Here is a 16,495-nt window from a genome sequence, read left to right as displayed (position 1 = left end):
AGGGGCGAGTGAGATGAGCAAAGTAATAAAGTCCTAAAGTTATCAGAGGGCTGACTTCCTGGGAAGTGGGGCAGCGAGAAGCTGCAGACACAGCGATGCAAACCCACTCCAGGTGAGCCTTTACTTTCATCTGGAGAGCAGCCTGGCCTTGGGCACGGACCTGCCCTTCCTTGGTGACTTTGGTAATCACTGCCCCTGTCTGTTCAAGATGAGTTTTCTCATCTGTATAAAGTAGTAATCTCCAACTAATAGGGCCATGTGGGGATCAAGGGAGAAAACACATTCAGAGTGCTGAGAAGTGTCTGCCTGAGGATGGGGAGAGAGCGCAGACATGGCAGTGTCTTGGCTAAGAGCTTGTTCTGGAGCTTGATGGCTGGGGTTTCGCTCTCAGCTGGTTCCTTCCTACCTAGAATTCTGGGCCAGTGACTTAGGTCCCTTTGTGTCTTTGCTTCCTCCCCTGTAACACAGGGATAAGAACAGACAACGTTTTGTTGTCAAGATGAAATGAGATGGTCCGTGGAACGTGCCTGGCCAGTTGGCGGTGACTAAAGTTAGAAGCGATTAGTATTGTAAGGATGGCTTCCCTGGGTGCCTGTGCTGTGCCTGGCATGGTGGGGATACAGAGATGACCAGGCAGCTGAGGCTCAGATGGATGGGATGACTTGCCCAAGGTCCCACAGTTCCAGCTCCTGCCATCCGGTGTGGCTGTGCCAGATGTTTTAAGAAGAAAGAGGAAGCCTACTTTTGTTCTTTGCCCAGTTTCCATCCAAGGTCTCCCGTGGTCCATTGCAATCAGCCGCTCATTACAAAACACCAACTGTCTGACTCTGCACATGTGGGGGGCCCTGTCTCTATGCCTCCTCTCCGTCCCATCTAATTGTTTGAGTAGCAACAATGATAGCTAAGGAACCAGAAAGTCCCCATCAAATCAGCCTCTATTGCTGCAAGACGATTCCAGCTAACTCCTTTCTAAAAGCTGCCTAAATTTTATTTACTTGTACCCAAAGGATCAAAAAACATTACCACCAAACCCCTTTGCAGCACATGGTGTCCTGGGCCACGTTTTTTGCTTGTTAGCTTGTCCAACAAATGACTGGCATGGTGCAGATGTAGACATCAGACATCGAGTAATTCTATTGTTAAGGCATCTATTAATCCTGGCCCCCTTGGCAAGGGTTAGTGAAGGAGACGTGGAAATTAATGGGCAAATGAAGGTGTTAGGTTACGTGTAGATTTCATTTATCCATGCTCTCGCTTCCCCCCATTAGCATGGTTAATTAAGAGTTGTCAATACATCTTTGCTGGAGTATTTGATTATTTTTTCAGCAGGGAAGATTAGAATGAAGTCTTCAGATCTGGCAAGTGTCATGGGACTTGTAGAGTAAATTGCAGGTTAAGCCCTCATTTTGATCTCCGGGGCCAGAGCAAGCACCGTTTCATCGACATGTCATCAGCTATGATCTGAGGGAGCACACAGAGGTGCCCTTTGGGGACAGAGGAGCGTCCCGCTCTTGTCTCCCATATTGAAAGGGTTTATTGCACCGTGAGTGTGTGTGGGGAACAGATAGCAGACCAGAGTCAGAGTTGATGGAAGCCAGCTCTGAAAGCTCTTCATCTGTGCTGTGTATTTTTTTAAGTGTGAATCCGTGCATATGTGTACACTAATATTTTTGTCCTGGAGGAGATGTAGGTGTGAATTTGAACAAAGAACACACAGGAGTTAAAGTTGACAGAAGATAGCTCTGTAAACTCCTTGATTTATGATTTATTAAAAAGTGCATGTATATGTACACACACACACACACACACACACACACACACACACACACACCATACCTACACCTCTCTACCTGAACAAAAATACCATCTGGATCACCCACTTTGCCTCCCAGACACCAGCAAATGCTTCCTGCAAATGGCAAATGGCTCTGCCCTTTAGGCATTTCTTTTAGCATTTCTGTTGACGGTGGCCTTTATTTTTCCTTCTACTTTAGGGCTCTGAAATTCTAGAATAAATCTTACCAGCAATTAATTATACCTTGAGATTTCCAGGAGAGGCAAGCTAGCTTTTATTATTTTACCCACTAAATATACCCCTAGATAACACAATACATATTTACAATGACAAGTTTTGTTTTATTTATAGGGTTATAACAAATCATCAAAAACAACCCAAAAAGGGCCACTTAGCCAAGCATCCTTATTTCTCCTGCTTCATCAATGAATTATGCATGCGTTATAAATGGCAATGAGGAGTAAAGGTCGGTTTAGAACAACACAGATTGGAAAATTACACCATTTGTTTAAACAACATTTATTATTGATTATTCAGCATAGGGGCCGATAGAAACGCAAATAGTGGCAGTAATATCATCTATTTACAAAAGCCCTTTATAAATGTCGGACCCTACCCTCTGTTTAGATCTGAATAATTGTTTAAATTTTCCAGCTCTATTTCGTAAGAGAGCAAAGATAAATTTAGCATCTATTTTCTTGAGTCCTTTAATCCCTATGAGATCCCTGCCATTCTCCCTGTTTATAAGAGGGAAAATTGGGGTTCAAAAGGATTAAGTAATTTGCTTAAGGTCACATTCCTAAGGTCATACATAGTCTTTCTATCACATAACACTGTTAGCTTGTCAGAAACTAGTAACTCATTAATGATAGTAATGATAACAGTCATAATCATAGTGTATAATACATATGAATCCTTATTTTCTGACTCTGTCCTAAGTATTTGGCATGTGTTTTGACTTGCAATCTTTATGTGAACTCCATGGATAGATGTTATAATTGTGTTCATTTTATAGTTAAAGAACCTGGTGCATTAAAGAGCTAAGTACCCTGCTCAAGATCACAGGGTCAGTAAAGGGGCAGAGCTGAGATTATGAAACATCATTATGGCCCAGGATTTGTCCAATGTCTCACACTTTTGTGCTCCCTTTGGAGCATCTTCCTCTTCTAACTCCTGGACACTATGATTTCATGAACGTGACTGAGCAGTTGTTGGTTCAATTGTTGATTCAAATTAGTCTCCCATAGGTTTCCTAAGAGCCCGGGAAATAAGGTCTTGAACTTCATAAACAGAAACCTTTACTTTCCTTTTAAATAGTCACAGAGTACCATAACAATGTTATTTTCACTAAAAAGGAATTTAAAAAACACAACCCAAGAGATTAATTGTAGATGTGATGAATATAAGGTGGTGAAATTGTGATGAATTTAAGGTGGTAAAATTCGGAGCACGCTTTCTGTGAACACAGAGTGCCAGGCAAGGCTGGGAGCAGACTTTGCCTCTGTCCTTGCTTTCCCTCAGAGTAGCTCATCAGGTATTTTCATATTACTCTGCAGATATCAGGCAGATATAGAGCTAATCCACGGAGCCATTCACTCGGGACATCTGGTCAACCTTTCTCATTTTAGCTAGACTCACTCTTCAGAGATTTCAATGAGACAGTCTTTTTTAAAAAAGCAATGTCTTCATGAAGGATGATCTTTTTTTTTTTTTAAGGAATTATCTTGATTATTTAAAAAAATCCATTTTGTCTTCTAGCTCAGAGACCTGCTGTTTCTACTTCATCACTTAGACTCTTGCTTCAGGCAGCTGTCCAACTTCCCTTTCTCTGAACCCTCTTGGGGAACATCAGGTGCAGTCCCCTCATTTCTCAGTCCCAACCAGGGTATTGAAAATCCTGCGTCTTCCCACGGGCGGGCCGCACCTTGGCCTGCCTGTGCGGGGCCATGGGAGGGACTTCTAAAGAAGTCTCCTTCTGTAAGTGCCGGTCAGGGCGTGCTTCCAGCACCGTCTCCAGCATGTTTCAAATGCCACCCACGGCCTCCCTTTTCATGTTCCACGCCTTTACACTAAGCTCTCATGTTGTTATTTTTACAAGTCTTTTCCAAGGCCTCTGATTTTCTAGACTGTTTAATGTTTGCCATAACCAATAAGGTTATAACTGTCTTGGCACGTTCAGTCTCCGCTCCCTCCCCCACCTCCTGCTGCACCTTCTCATTTCTGGCTCACTGTCTTTATGAGCCTATAGAACAGTTCTCAGGTTTTCTTCCAAAACAGTGTGCAGGAAAAAGAAACATACATGAATATAACGAAAGGATTTAAAAACCTGGGGTACGCTAAGAAACTATATTGCCGAGAGAGAAAAATGTAAATTCGTTGGACAAATTAGCTTTTGCGGTCACCTCTCTCTTCTTGTTCCTTAAGTAGAGGGGAGAGAAGTCATATTTCTAAGTGGGGACCTACTTACTCTCCCGATGTCCTTTGGGGGAAGAGGAGGCACAAGAGAAGCACAAATTCTTCCTGCATGTGCACACCCCACTTAGGAAAATGTGCACGCTTGAGCTGCCAGAGACCAAGAACCATGCATCCCAGAACAGTAAATAATAACGCTACCCACAGTTTATTGAACACCTATGACAGCCAGACGTTTGTCTAGTCCCTATAAATCCATAATCACATTTACTCCTCACAATAGCTCTAGGAGGTTTTAGTATTTCCATTTTACAGGTGAAGAACTCACAGCTCAGAGAAATGAGTAACTTAGTCAAGGCTACATAGTATCATGACGTCAGCACAGTTTTTCTGACTCCCAATCCCTGGGCCTGTCATCTACACCATGGGGCTTCATGCCTGTCCCAAATAGGGTGAGCGAAAGACTGCAAACTGCCTCCACTCAGCCTCCAGCACTGCTGTATCAACCCCACTGGTCCTCACCAACTCACGGCCCCTCCCTCCATCCTTCCTGACCCTGCCTTCCAGCTTCTCCAGCCTGAGAACTCAACTTACAGTCATTGCTGAGGAAGGGACTGTTTCCTCTAATGACCCAGACAACTCAGTCCAGGTGAGACGCGCCCTGGGCTCAGACTCAGAAGACACATAACTCTGTGACCCCCCACAGACAATTGAATTAACTTCTCTCGACCTCAGTTTTGTCATTTGCTAAATGGAAGAGTAGTGACTACCCAAAAGGTGATTGCAGGATTGAATGAGATTCACATTCCACTTGCATTCAATGAGCATTTTTTTTTTAATGAATGAATGATTTGTTCTAAAATGAATAGTGAACAGAGTAGGACCTTAGTGAGTGTGGACTGGCCCGATGCCCCTCTTGTAGTCCTACAGGCTGTCATCCGTGATTGCACACCTATAGAAGGCGCCATTCCATTGCAGTCTATGTCACTGGTGATCCATGGACTTGTTCAGTTCACCACCTGAACAGCCATGCAGCACAGCCCTGGTCTCCTGCATTCTGACTCATAGAATCAGGTTTAGGTACATTTGCTTCAGGTGAGTCCCTGTGAGTCCTCTCTATGTGGCACTTTCTTGGCTTTGAACTTGACCCCATGACTTTTCTATTTCTTCGCAAAGGAATGCGGGCCCCATGAACTTCTTAAACACACACAGGCTTCCTGGTCTGGGGTCTTCATCTGGCTGCTAGATTGTTTAAAGAAGGATTTTTGTGATTCTTCTTGCCTGACACAATGGCTGTCATCTGTTGTTTTTCTAATCTTCCAGTAAATATTTGGAAAGGGAAGGTTTAGGCCTGTGTGTTTCTCTTATGTTAGAAGGATAAATAAAGCCATCACACTGCACACGTTTTCTTCCAAGTTTGCTCAGATGCTGCTGCAGGTCTGAACAGTGATTGAAATATTTGCAACCTGTGGAGCAGCCGGGTATATATTTGGCAGCAGGCAGTATTGATGGATTTGAGGAATGCCTTTTGACAGTTACAAGCTCCTGTGAGGCAGTGCAGGCTCCTCTGAGCCAGCCCAGCAATGGAAGTGGGGATTGAGTGACATAAGACTCTTAGGCTATGTCTCAAACCATATCAATCAGGGGAAGAATCCAAATCCTACCAGGAGAACCTGGAGGGAGCTCAGTGGGAGGCACTGCTGTTTACTCTCCCCCAGCCCCCTGCAACCATGCAATTAAAACTGAGAAAGAGAATGATGTCGCCCACACAGGTTTTTTTCTCACCCCCTCTTCTTGTTCATCGGGAGGCTTTGTAATTAGATCACAGCTTCTTTATTCTTTTGGAAAGATTTAGAACAGCTATCACATGCTCTGCTGCTTTGGGTGGGAAAGTGATTGGACAACTTTGGGAACTCTTGGCGTTCTAAGACTTCGATTCTGAATTGTTCAGCCCCTCACCTGCTGTGTGACCTGGGACGAATAACCATTCTGTTCCATAGGATTGTTTTTTTCTGTCTTCAAACAGAACTGAATATATTTTCACTTTTTTAATTCTCCAAAAAAATCAGTGACATTGTATCTTAAATTCCACAAATCTTGCTTTCTAGAAAAAACAGAACTATATGTTTTTGAATGTACAAGTCATATTGTACACCATTCTGAAGTAGGAAAAGCTGTTGTTAATTATATAAGTTATGAATCGTGACTTGCCTGTTTAGTGAAATACCCTCCATGTAATTGAAACTATTTTGTGTCAGAGGCATGGCTTGTGACATTTAAGATGTTTTAGACACTAACAAATAATCCATTGGTTTCACATTTGCTAATGCTGTTTGCAGGAAATTTTAAAAAGTACATTAGATATTTGTACAAAAAAGAAACCAGTCATATTACAGCATTAATAACACTGAGGGGGGAAATTCCAGTGCTATTTTAAGGTACCAGTAAATTCAACCATGTATTGATAGCTCTTTATTTTCTGCGATTAAAAAAGGATTACAAAATCATGTCAATAATCTGAATATAGTTTTGCTGGAAGATTTTTAATAATGGCACGCTCTTTGTTGGTATTAACATGTCACAAATGGTGCGAAAACCAAATGCCTGGGGAGATGATTTTTCTCTTTGCAAAACGAGATTTTCTGTCAGATTCTATGGCCTGGTCCAGTGTGTGGTCTGCTTGGCAGGGGTCTTCTTTGATGGATAAGACAAACCCTTTCTGGGGGTTGACACGCCATGGAATTCCATTTTACTGTATCGAACTACCTGGAAGGTGAATGATACAGCCCAAGTTAGTTCTCCGTCTAACGTGGACAATCAGGCTAGAGAAGAAAAAATATTTTTATGTGTTCATACGGCAGTTAAAGAGTATTCCAGATTCCCTCCCGCACCCTCCCCAAAAGGCATGGTCCCTAGCCAAGGCCCACATGGCTTCTCTTTGCTTTAAGTGCTCCCCATATTATCTTGACCTTAAAGTTTACAGGGTAAAGGAAACATTTATGGAACAGTTAAGACCTGTTAGAACATAACGACTTGCCTCATTATCACACTCTACAAATCTCCACTTTACAGAGTTCACTTCCCTGTCTGCTTTCAGCTTGTGTTTGGCCTGCAAATACTGTTACTGGTGTTCACATATGGAAACAGGGGGAACGTCTGTCTCATTCCTTCCCTCGAATGTGCCAAAAATAAGAATCTTTGAGAACTCATAAAGTAATTTAGCACCACATTAATAAAAGAAGCACAGCCTTGAATTATTTCTGTACCTACGTGTTTGAATTAGTAATAGGATATTTTTTAGCTGTCTGTTCAGATATTTAATCTGCTTAATAACTAAACAGCTCCTACAGATCAACAATCTAAAATTAAAAATTAAAAAACCCCAAGGAATAATAGGATAACTTACAAAATTCTAAAGTGTCATTCAAATGACTAGTGAATATTTGGAAAATATTCAGGTTTATTAGCAAGGAAGAAAAAATTTAGAATAGGAACTGTATTCAACTTTATATATGTAAAGTTAACAAAGGTTAAAACTGTTAATAAAATGTTGGAGTATTGCAGAGGTGGTCACTTTCAATACTGTGGGAAAGAAGTCCAATTTTTCTTTAAAAAAGTTTTTATTGATTTCAGAGAGAGGAAGGGAAAGGGAGAGGGAGATAGAAACATCAATTGGCTGCCTCCTGTGCAACCGCTACTGGGGATTGAGTCTTGGTACATGGGACCAAGCCCAACAAACTGAGCACAGGGGCTTTGAGAGAAATACAATTCAATATTTCACTCCTGAGGTTTAATCTGGGGATTTTTGTCCAAAGTTTTCAAAAACATTTGTAGGATTTTCAAATCTAGGAAATATCTTAAGGACATATTTAAAGATATAGCCACAAATTTATGTTCAGTGCTGTATTATTTCTGTGATGAAAAACTAGAACTTAAAATATTTAACAATTGAGTTAAATTATGATGATCTAAAGCAGGGGTGGGCAAACTTTTTGACTCGAGGGCCACAATGGGTTCTTAAACTGGACCGGAGGGCCGGAACAAAAGCATGGATGGAGTGTTCGTGTGAACTAATATAAATTCAAAGTAAACATCATTACATAAAAGGGTACGGTCTTTTTTTTCAATAGTTTTATTCATTTCAAACGGGCCGGATCCGGCCCGCGGGCCGTAGTTTGCCCACAGCTGATCTAAAGCATAAAATACTATGCAGCTCATGAAAATGTAAACGAAAATAAATGTGAGAAGTTGAAAATTTCAAAGTGTTTCAACTTTCAAGTTGTTTCTCTTTTTAAAATTTCCAAGTTATGCATTAAAATTTAAATGAAAACTCAAGCAATAGTGAAGGATTATCTGCCTTTTTATTGAGTCATAGGATAATTGTTTTGCCCTGGCCTGGTGGCGTAGTTGTTTGGAGCATCACCTGTATACCCAAAGGTTGTGGTTTCAGTTCCCAGTCAGGGCACATGCCTTGGTTGCAGGTTTGATCCCCCTCTAGGGTGTATATGGGAGACAACTGATTGATGTTTCTCTCTCATTGATATTTCTCTCTCTCCCCCTTCCTCTCGCTGTAAAATAAATAAAAACATATCGTCAGGTGAGGATTAAAAATGGGTTTTATCAATCAATGAATATAAAACTGTATATAAATTTATTTAAACTTGAAGCATATCTTTTTGAAATTTTCATTAAATCATATCACATATTTTAATAAAAATAGAACAATTTGTAATTCTAGCAAAGACTGTCCTTTGGTGGCCAATGAAGAGAATTGGTATCATGCTTGGTATCATGTATGTTTGTATTTTATGCATATATACAAATTTAAGAGTGATGTGAATGCTTTACTATTGGCTGCGATGTGCACCTGTTATAACATCTGACGATCTGTAAGTACCTCTCAAATCATGAATTGGAGCACAAGAAAATGGATACTCTGTACTTTTGGGACATAATACTTCATTATACAAGATTCTTTCGGATTCAGTCTATCTGGGAGAAAGGATTTGACAAGTTAATTAATTTGCCTTTTCTGTTATCTAACAGCTTACAATATTCAAATCCTCCTGGCACCCAGAAACATTTTCTATTTCTGATGCTGGGAGCGGCACACCCCTAACCATCAGGGCATTCAGATACGGTGGTCTTTGGTTTCAAGGACATGGATAAGAGATGTAGAGTCACAATTTTCTGGGTCCTGATGAGTTTTGGTTGTGGGAGTAGGTGTTTAGGGTCACATGTCACGCCATAACAATGCTCAGAAGCACATCTCAAGGGATGGAGGCACCCATGTGTTTTCCCATAAATTTACATTCTGTGGGGGTTTGACATATAGTGTTTTCTAAAGGTTGGGGACTAGGGCGGGAGTCAGTCTTCCCCAGGCCCAGGTAATGCAGCGTTCATTCCAACGCTCCTTCAACCATTCAGCGAAGTGTGACATTCAGTGTGTTTAGACACTGTGTAGGCACTAGGGATGCAGCAGTGAATGAAATTGACCCCTCTATGGAGCTTATGTCCTAAGGGCTGTGCAAAGAGATTGGACAGTGAGTTGGGATCAGCTTGAGGAAGACTTTAAATGCCTAATTTAGGAATTTTGAAAATTTTATGGGTAATTAGTGAGTTTTATTGTTTTGTGTGTTTTTTTTCCCCCTGAATAGGGAATTGGCCATTTGGAGAAGTAGGGTCTTAACAAGACTTATCTACTAGGATTGTGTGGAGTCATTATTACATTAATCATGGGGATAAAACATGAATTGAATACTTTCAAAGCTTATAATTCAACCATATCAATTTTAGGCCAGTTGGAGGGCACTTTAAAAAAATAGAACATGGACCCATCCTTTTCCTTGGTAAGCAGTGACAAAAGAAAAGTTTAGCTTTTACATGAAAGCTTTGTTAATAAGTTGCTTCATTAACTGTGGGCTCACCTATTTTATTTCATTTTCTATTTATCCACTTATATGGACCAACTGATTTTGCTCAGTTGTTAATTAAACTGTTTGCAAAATGGACCAGTGTTTCTCATTTGAGATTTTTAATACCTTTAGTTTCATGGAGAAAGCTGACCTCTTTTCAACTCCCAAAAAGGGCTGGGTCTCAGTAAGTAACATGGATATGAAGAAATGAGTATTTAGCTTCATGATTCAATGCATAACAGATTGCAAGTTTAGCATTTTTGGTGAGTTGATAAGCATAAGAAATTGGGAAAATTTAATTTTACTGGAACACTAATTAAAGTTGGGAGATTTCTTGGGAGCCTTTAGTACTCCTTTTTATTTTTTATCCCACTGTGGTGTATTTGGCAATGCTTTATTTCTTTTAGATTAAAACTACTTTAAAAAGGAAATGATAAAGACATCACTCATATGATTGCTGTCCATTGCTATATCTATATTTATTCTGGGTACTGTAGGGCATATATCACATGCTATTCATATAAATTATCCCTTCAAATGATAACTCAGGCTTTTATGTCTGTGTCAACTTGATGCTATGGTCATGGGAAAAGATTTGCTGTCATCTTTGTGTTGTACATCAAGAATTCTGAATTCCTCTCTGGGACTTATAGGTGAAGTGTGACTTCTTTTTAAATTGTGTTTTATTTCAATGATGATTGAAATGGCCACAATATGCATGATTTTTTAAAATATCTATTAGAATTCCACCTGGCAGATAATGGATTCTAAAATAAGCTGGTGATGCTATTAATACATAATTAATGAGCATTAGGAAGCAGGAGCTGTCTGTCAATCATTTGAGTACACGTGGTAAGTATGTCCCATGTCCTATTGACTAAACTGTGGCCTCCCTCACATTTTGTCTTGTCAGTAGTGCAGCCTTGGCTGCTCACCTTGGATTCATTCTGTGGGAACAGCTTTTATTTGCTGTGGGCCTGTGTAATGTGTGGCTCAGAGAGAAATGAGTCTCAGTAGGGCAGAACCCCACATGTGTGAAGAGTGGATGTTCACCCTGGGTACCAGTATTTTGTCTACAATGCCTAACTGAGTTCTTCCCCTTTATGAAGACAACAAAAGGACCAATTGGATCCTCCTCCTCTTTGGAATGCAGTCCAGCTGCCGTGAATCATAAGTATTTGTAGCTACTGTACACGATATACAGTGGGTTCTGATAAATCTTCGGAGCGTCTCTTAATGAAGACACCAGATGAGCGCCTGCCGTGGTTAACAGTGTAGCTCCTCCTTCTGATCTTATCTGGGTTCCTTGCCTGGATGATTCTATTGAACATTTTTCAAGGGCCTCATGAATTTCTTCTTCCACACCGTCTGTACTTGGATTGGTGGTGTCTTTGTTGCTGATCTTTTGTTGTTATTTATGAATGATCCATGGTCTCCACTTATCCAAGTAGAATCTCCATTATATATAAAGCTAGCCTCCTGCTTTTTATGTAAAGGCTGAGTGAGTTCCAGGATCTCTGGTGTATGCTGGGGCAATAGGAAGGGCATTTAAATGTCCTCTTGTAGAAGAGTCGTGTTCTGTTCGGGGTCACACCTGAAACCTGACTCTCCGCTGGGCGGAACCATTGTACTTCTTGGGCCTTTCTTTTAACAGTCATCTATCCAGAGGGATGGCCAGGGCCCGTCCTCTTTTCCCTTTCTCAAGTCTACAGCACGTGGGCTACATTAGACTTGGAATAGTCTTTCTTAGCATCCCTCACATACCACAGAGTCTCAGATTAGTCAGAGTGAGGACTTGCCTGGATGACAATATACTGTTGGTTTATATGGAAACATAATTAAAAATGAAACCCAATTGGCCCAGCTGGGTGTGGCTCAGCAATTGAGCATCCACCCAGGAACTAAGGTTAGATTCCTGGTCAGCATCCCAAGTAGGGGGTGTGCAGGAGGCAGCTGATCAATGACTCTCTCTCATCATTGATGTTTCTATCTCTCTCCCTCTCCCTTCTTCTCTGAAATCAATAAAAATATATTTTTAAAAAATGAAACCCAGTTGAAACGTCAAGATTGACCACATAACTTAGCTATGGTACTTTTCTTTTATATCCTCCCCCTCCCCCACTTTAATGCAGAAAACTCCCAAGGACATATTGTGGAAATAGCTCCTGGATGTAAAACTTTCGGTGTGTACAAGAGTGCTGTCAAAGGACTGTAAATCTTTATTATAAATTCCTGGGAATCCCTAGGTAATGTGTGGATAAGGGAGGAATAGTTCATTTCTGGGCTATTTAGTTCATTTATGGTTCTATTTTAGTTGGAATTTATAATATGTTAATAGAGTGATAGTCAACCTTCAGATGGAGTGTCATAAGTCAACCTTGATCCTAAGTGACTTGATGCTGATGGTCATGATTATACTAATAGCTTCCACTTATTTTATGTCTCCTGGGTGCTGGTGCCCTAGGTAGGTCCTCATTGATTCATTCTAGCATTCTTATGAGGTGGGTGGAATTGTCTCAGTTTTCCAGGGGCGGAAATGAAGGATCAAAGAAGTTATGACAACAGCCTAGAATTTGCAGTGAGGTTTGTACTCTGCGTTTTTCTCTCACAGTTGGAATGCACTGGGAAGGTGTGGCTGCCCTTCACCAGCACCACCATCTTCCCAGTGCAGTCATAGAAAGTAGCATCATTTTGATAGAAGTAGCATCATTTTGTCTTGTGACATCTTTCGGGCCTGCTTTTGGCCTACGGCTCTACCTGAGTTTTTTTGTTTGTTTTTTTTCTTTCTTGTTTTCATGCATGTGGTCCAATGACTCTCCCCATTACCCAGGGCAGCAAAGGTGGTTGTGAAGAGCATAGCATGTAAGGTATATGCGTGAGGATGACTCAATGAGGAAGTTTCTGGCTCCCTTCTCCAGTTTACCTTTGCTGAACTCAGATTCACCTCTTCGGTGATTCTCTGTGCTTCTAAGATGTCCATGTTGATATTCTTGCAGAAGTGCCATCTTTTGTTGTGATCTTTGCCACTGGGTTTGTGGCTTCCCTTTGTAAAGCCTAAGTGGCATAAAACTGGACGTCTGCTTAGTGTCCTGTTCATAAAATCTCCCAAGAGACCCAGCATCCAGTAATTGTTGGCTGAGGTGGGAGAGAGAGTGCTTCCTGTTTAAAAAGTTGTTGTCATAACCATATGAAAGAAAGAGAATGAAAAGAAAGTCACCCAAATTCCACTCTTCTTACACAATGATCCCCCTGCCCCCCTTAATTTTGCCTTTTATTTGTGTTAAATTGAGTATGTTTTTTTTTACATGCAACCACTGGGCCTTCTAAAGCTAGAAAAATCTGTGATTGAAACTACTTGCTGGGGAATAAGGGAGGCTGTGCAAGCCCAGTACTCAGATCTCAGTCTGAGGGTCATGGTTGCGATACCACAATTTCTGAAGTGTGTTGCACATGGTTGTATTTCAGTTTCACAGCCATATAATGCAGGGTCTTTAGAAACACGGTTGTAACTCCTCATGCTTGTCTCTACCAATTCTGATCATTTGCATTTGAAATTCGCCTGTGTAAGTTATATTTTAGATCAATAATGCAAATTGGAAGACCCGGGAGAGCCCAAGGCCTCATCATATCTGATTAGGCCTTAAAGAAATCAAGAAATAGGGAGTATACGCCCTCCCTCCCACCTTCCCCAGTACATTATGCAGTACCAGCTGGATGTAAGGGAACCTGGAAGTGGTGGTGGGATATCCGCCTTCATGCAACAAAGATATTTTGAGCATCTGTTGGGTACAGATAGAGGACCTGGCCCTGTTGGAGGATTCAGGGCTATAGGAGATCACTTTTGCTCTCCAGGGACCTTCAGTCTATTTGGGAAGATCTTATATATTTTCTTGTCTTTTCTTTATTAATTACATTTTATTCAGGACCAACTCTGTGGCAAACCCTGGCTCTATGCCAAGGATTCAAAGATTACATGGGAGTGGATTCAGCCATTCAGTTGGCTGCCTCTGGATACCATTTGTGTCCCCAAGATGCTCAGTGTCTGGCAGATCAGGCATAAATCTCCCTTAACAAAAAGCATCATGTGATGAAAGCATTGGGAGAGGGCATTCAAAATTTGTCCCCCTAGGACAAAGGGGGAAGGGCAGGGCATTGTGGGAGTGGTATTTGGAGTAGAAGACAGATGGTCTGGGGTTAATAGGTCCTGGGACTGCTTCAGGGACAGGCCAGGCTGGGCTGTGGGGAGATGGCAGGCGAAGAGAAAAGTGGTTTGTGGGTGTCGTGTCCTGCTGGTCGTAAATGTGGGAGTTGATGCAATTCTTGTAGGAGCCTGGGAAGCTACTTGCATCATTCTCTGAGGGCTTTGGAAAAACTATCACACGATAACTAAAAACAACATTTAGCCCGTCTGGACTTGTTGGTTTGTTTTCTTTAGGCCTTGCTATCTGTCTGTCTCTTGTCTGTGATTTGTTTACATGGGCCTTCTTTGGGCAGTCATTTTCCACACGATGGCAAGCCAGCCGTCCAAGCTTCACCCTGTTCTCTCAATCAAGAGGGATTCTCCCTTCCCAGTACTTCCAGCCAGTGCGTGGGCTTCCTCAGATTGGACCAACCCGAGGTACACGGCCATCTCTGAGCCAGTGGTGGTCCCCATTTCTGATGGGCTCAGCTCTTGATTCAGCAGTTAGGGCCAGGATCCCCAGAAGTGCACAGTTGTGTGTGTGTGTGTGTGTGTGTGTGTGTGTGTGTGTGTGTGTTGGCGGGGGAGGGGGGAGTGGTTGCCCAGAGGTGAATGGGCAAGCTATCCTCAGAAGAAGGGGGCATGGACACAGGAGGGGTAAAAACAACGTGTCTACTGTAGCCCCATAGCAGTTAAACGCCTCCCAAGGAATCCTGTTGACTCCAGCCCATTTGTTCCTTAAGGTGAGATTTCCATAGCTTTGCAGAGACTTGGTGATACAGGCCTTAAACAGAGAGGAGAAAACAAAGGCCCACCAGTCCATTTTGTTCCACTCCAATGTAGACCATAATTTTCAGATTTATAATTACCAGTGAGAATGCCTGAGCCAGGACTCCCCTGAGATTTACCTGCCACTTATCTGGAGGAAGTAGGAAAGATATCTGCTCCCCCCTGCCCATCCACCTCCCATGGGATGGACTGGCCAGCCGGCTCCCCGGGCCTGGCAGTGTGCAAACAGCCTATCTGTATTTCATCCCTTAAAAACCCAGCGTGCTTGCCATCTCACCACTTTACCCTTAACGCGGCAGAGAAATATGTCTTTGGCTGGGATACCTTTATTCCGCGGAGCTGTGAAATATGCATTTCCCCGGATGACTTGTTTCTGGCCATCTACCTCCAGTGTATCTGGGAACGCTGGGACAGAGGTCACTTCCTGGATCTTGATCATGCTGAAGTGACATTTGGCATTAATTTGCTCGTCATCACGGAGGGCCCCAGGGGCCCATTGGGAGAAGGTGAGTTATAACCTGCAAGGCAACTTTTCTCCCAGTCACTTGTCTGAAAGGCTATTTCAGGTCACTCCATCCAAGTGTTGAGAGATGAGTTAAGGAGTTTTATTCTTGTCGATGTGGAGAAATTATGCCTTCTTGAGCCATGCTGAGATGACAGCCTTTTCTGTTGTTGTTTGTTTGTTTTTAATTTCCCCCCAATTATCCTCATTTTCTTTTTTTTTTTCTTTTTTTGGATAGGAAGAGGAATTCCTGTGAATCCTTAGGGACTGAGACTAGCTGGGGCTTTGGAACACATGCAGGAATGCCTTCAGCAAAGAGCTCATGGCGCTACTTTTAAAGCATGTGGAATCAGCCCTGGCCCTTCCTCTTCCCTCTTGTTATTAATTGCTTCCTTTATTCATGCATCCAGGATCACAAGGAAGCATAATTATTGACATATTCCCCCAAATAGTCTGAGTTCTTTGATGTCCATTGTCATATAGCTTCCATCTTTGTGTGCTCACCTACCCGCGATTCCTCTTGCTGCACTGTGGGTGGGCGACAGGGTAGAACTGATTGCTGCAGAATGCCACCCAGGTCCTAACCCATTCTGTAGTGGGCCAGGCTGACACATGGTGAAAGTTGGGCTGTTTTCACATTTGGAAACATTGGCACTAGAATGTCAGCTCCCTGAGCACAGAAAGTTCTTTCTTTTTCTCACAGTTACATCCCCAGTTCCTGACACAGTGTAGGGACTCAATAAGTGATTTGTCGGGTGAATGGATACCTAAAACAATTGTCTGTCGCATATCCAATGCCCTACTATGTGTGTAGTTTCACTTAATTCTCAAATCAAAATAATGTGGTCGACGTTGTTATTCCCATTCTACAGATGTGCAAACCAAGGCTTGGAGCTGTTAAG

The 16,495-nt window shown here is 42.0% G+C and overlaps 1 protein-coding gene across 1 annotated transcript in view; it reads left to right on the top strand.

Annotated features, from left to right (window-relative positions):
* Positions 1-16,495, top strand: part of WWOX (WW domain containing oxidoreductase) — a 930,714-nt gene that overhangs the window by 122,545 nt on the left and 791,674 nt on the right. The window lies entirely within an intron of this gene.

Source organism: Myotis myotis, unplaced genomic scaffold (assembly GCF_014108235.1).
Source record: "Myotis myotis isolate mMyoMyo1 unplaced genomic scaffold, mMyoMyo1.p scaffold_m19_p_19, whole genome shotgun sequence".
NCBI lineage: Eukaryota > Metazoa > Chordata > Mammalia > Chiroptera > Vespertilionidae > Myotis > Myotis myotis.
This window is presented reverse-complemented; position numbering and strand designations above follow the sequence as displayed.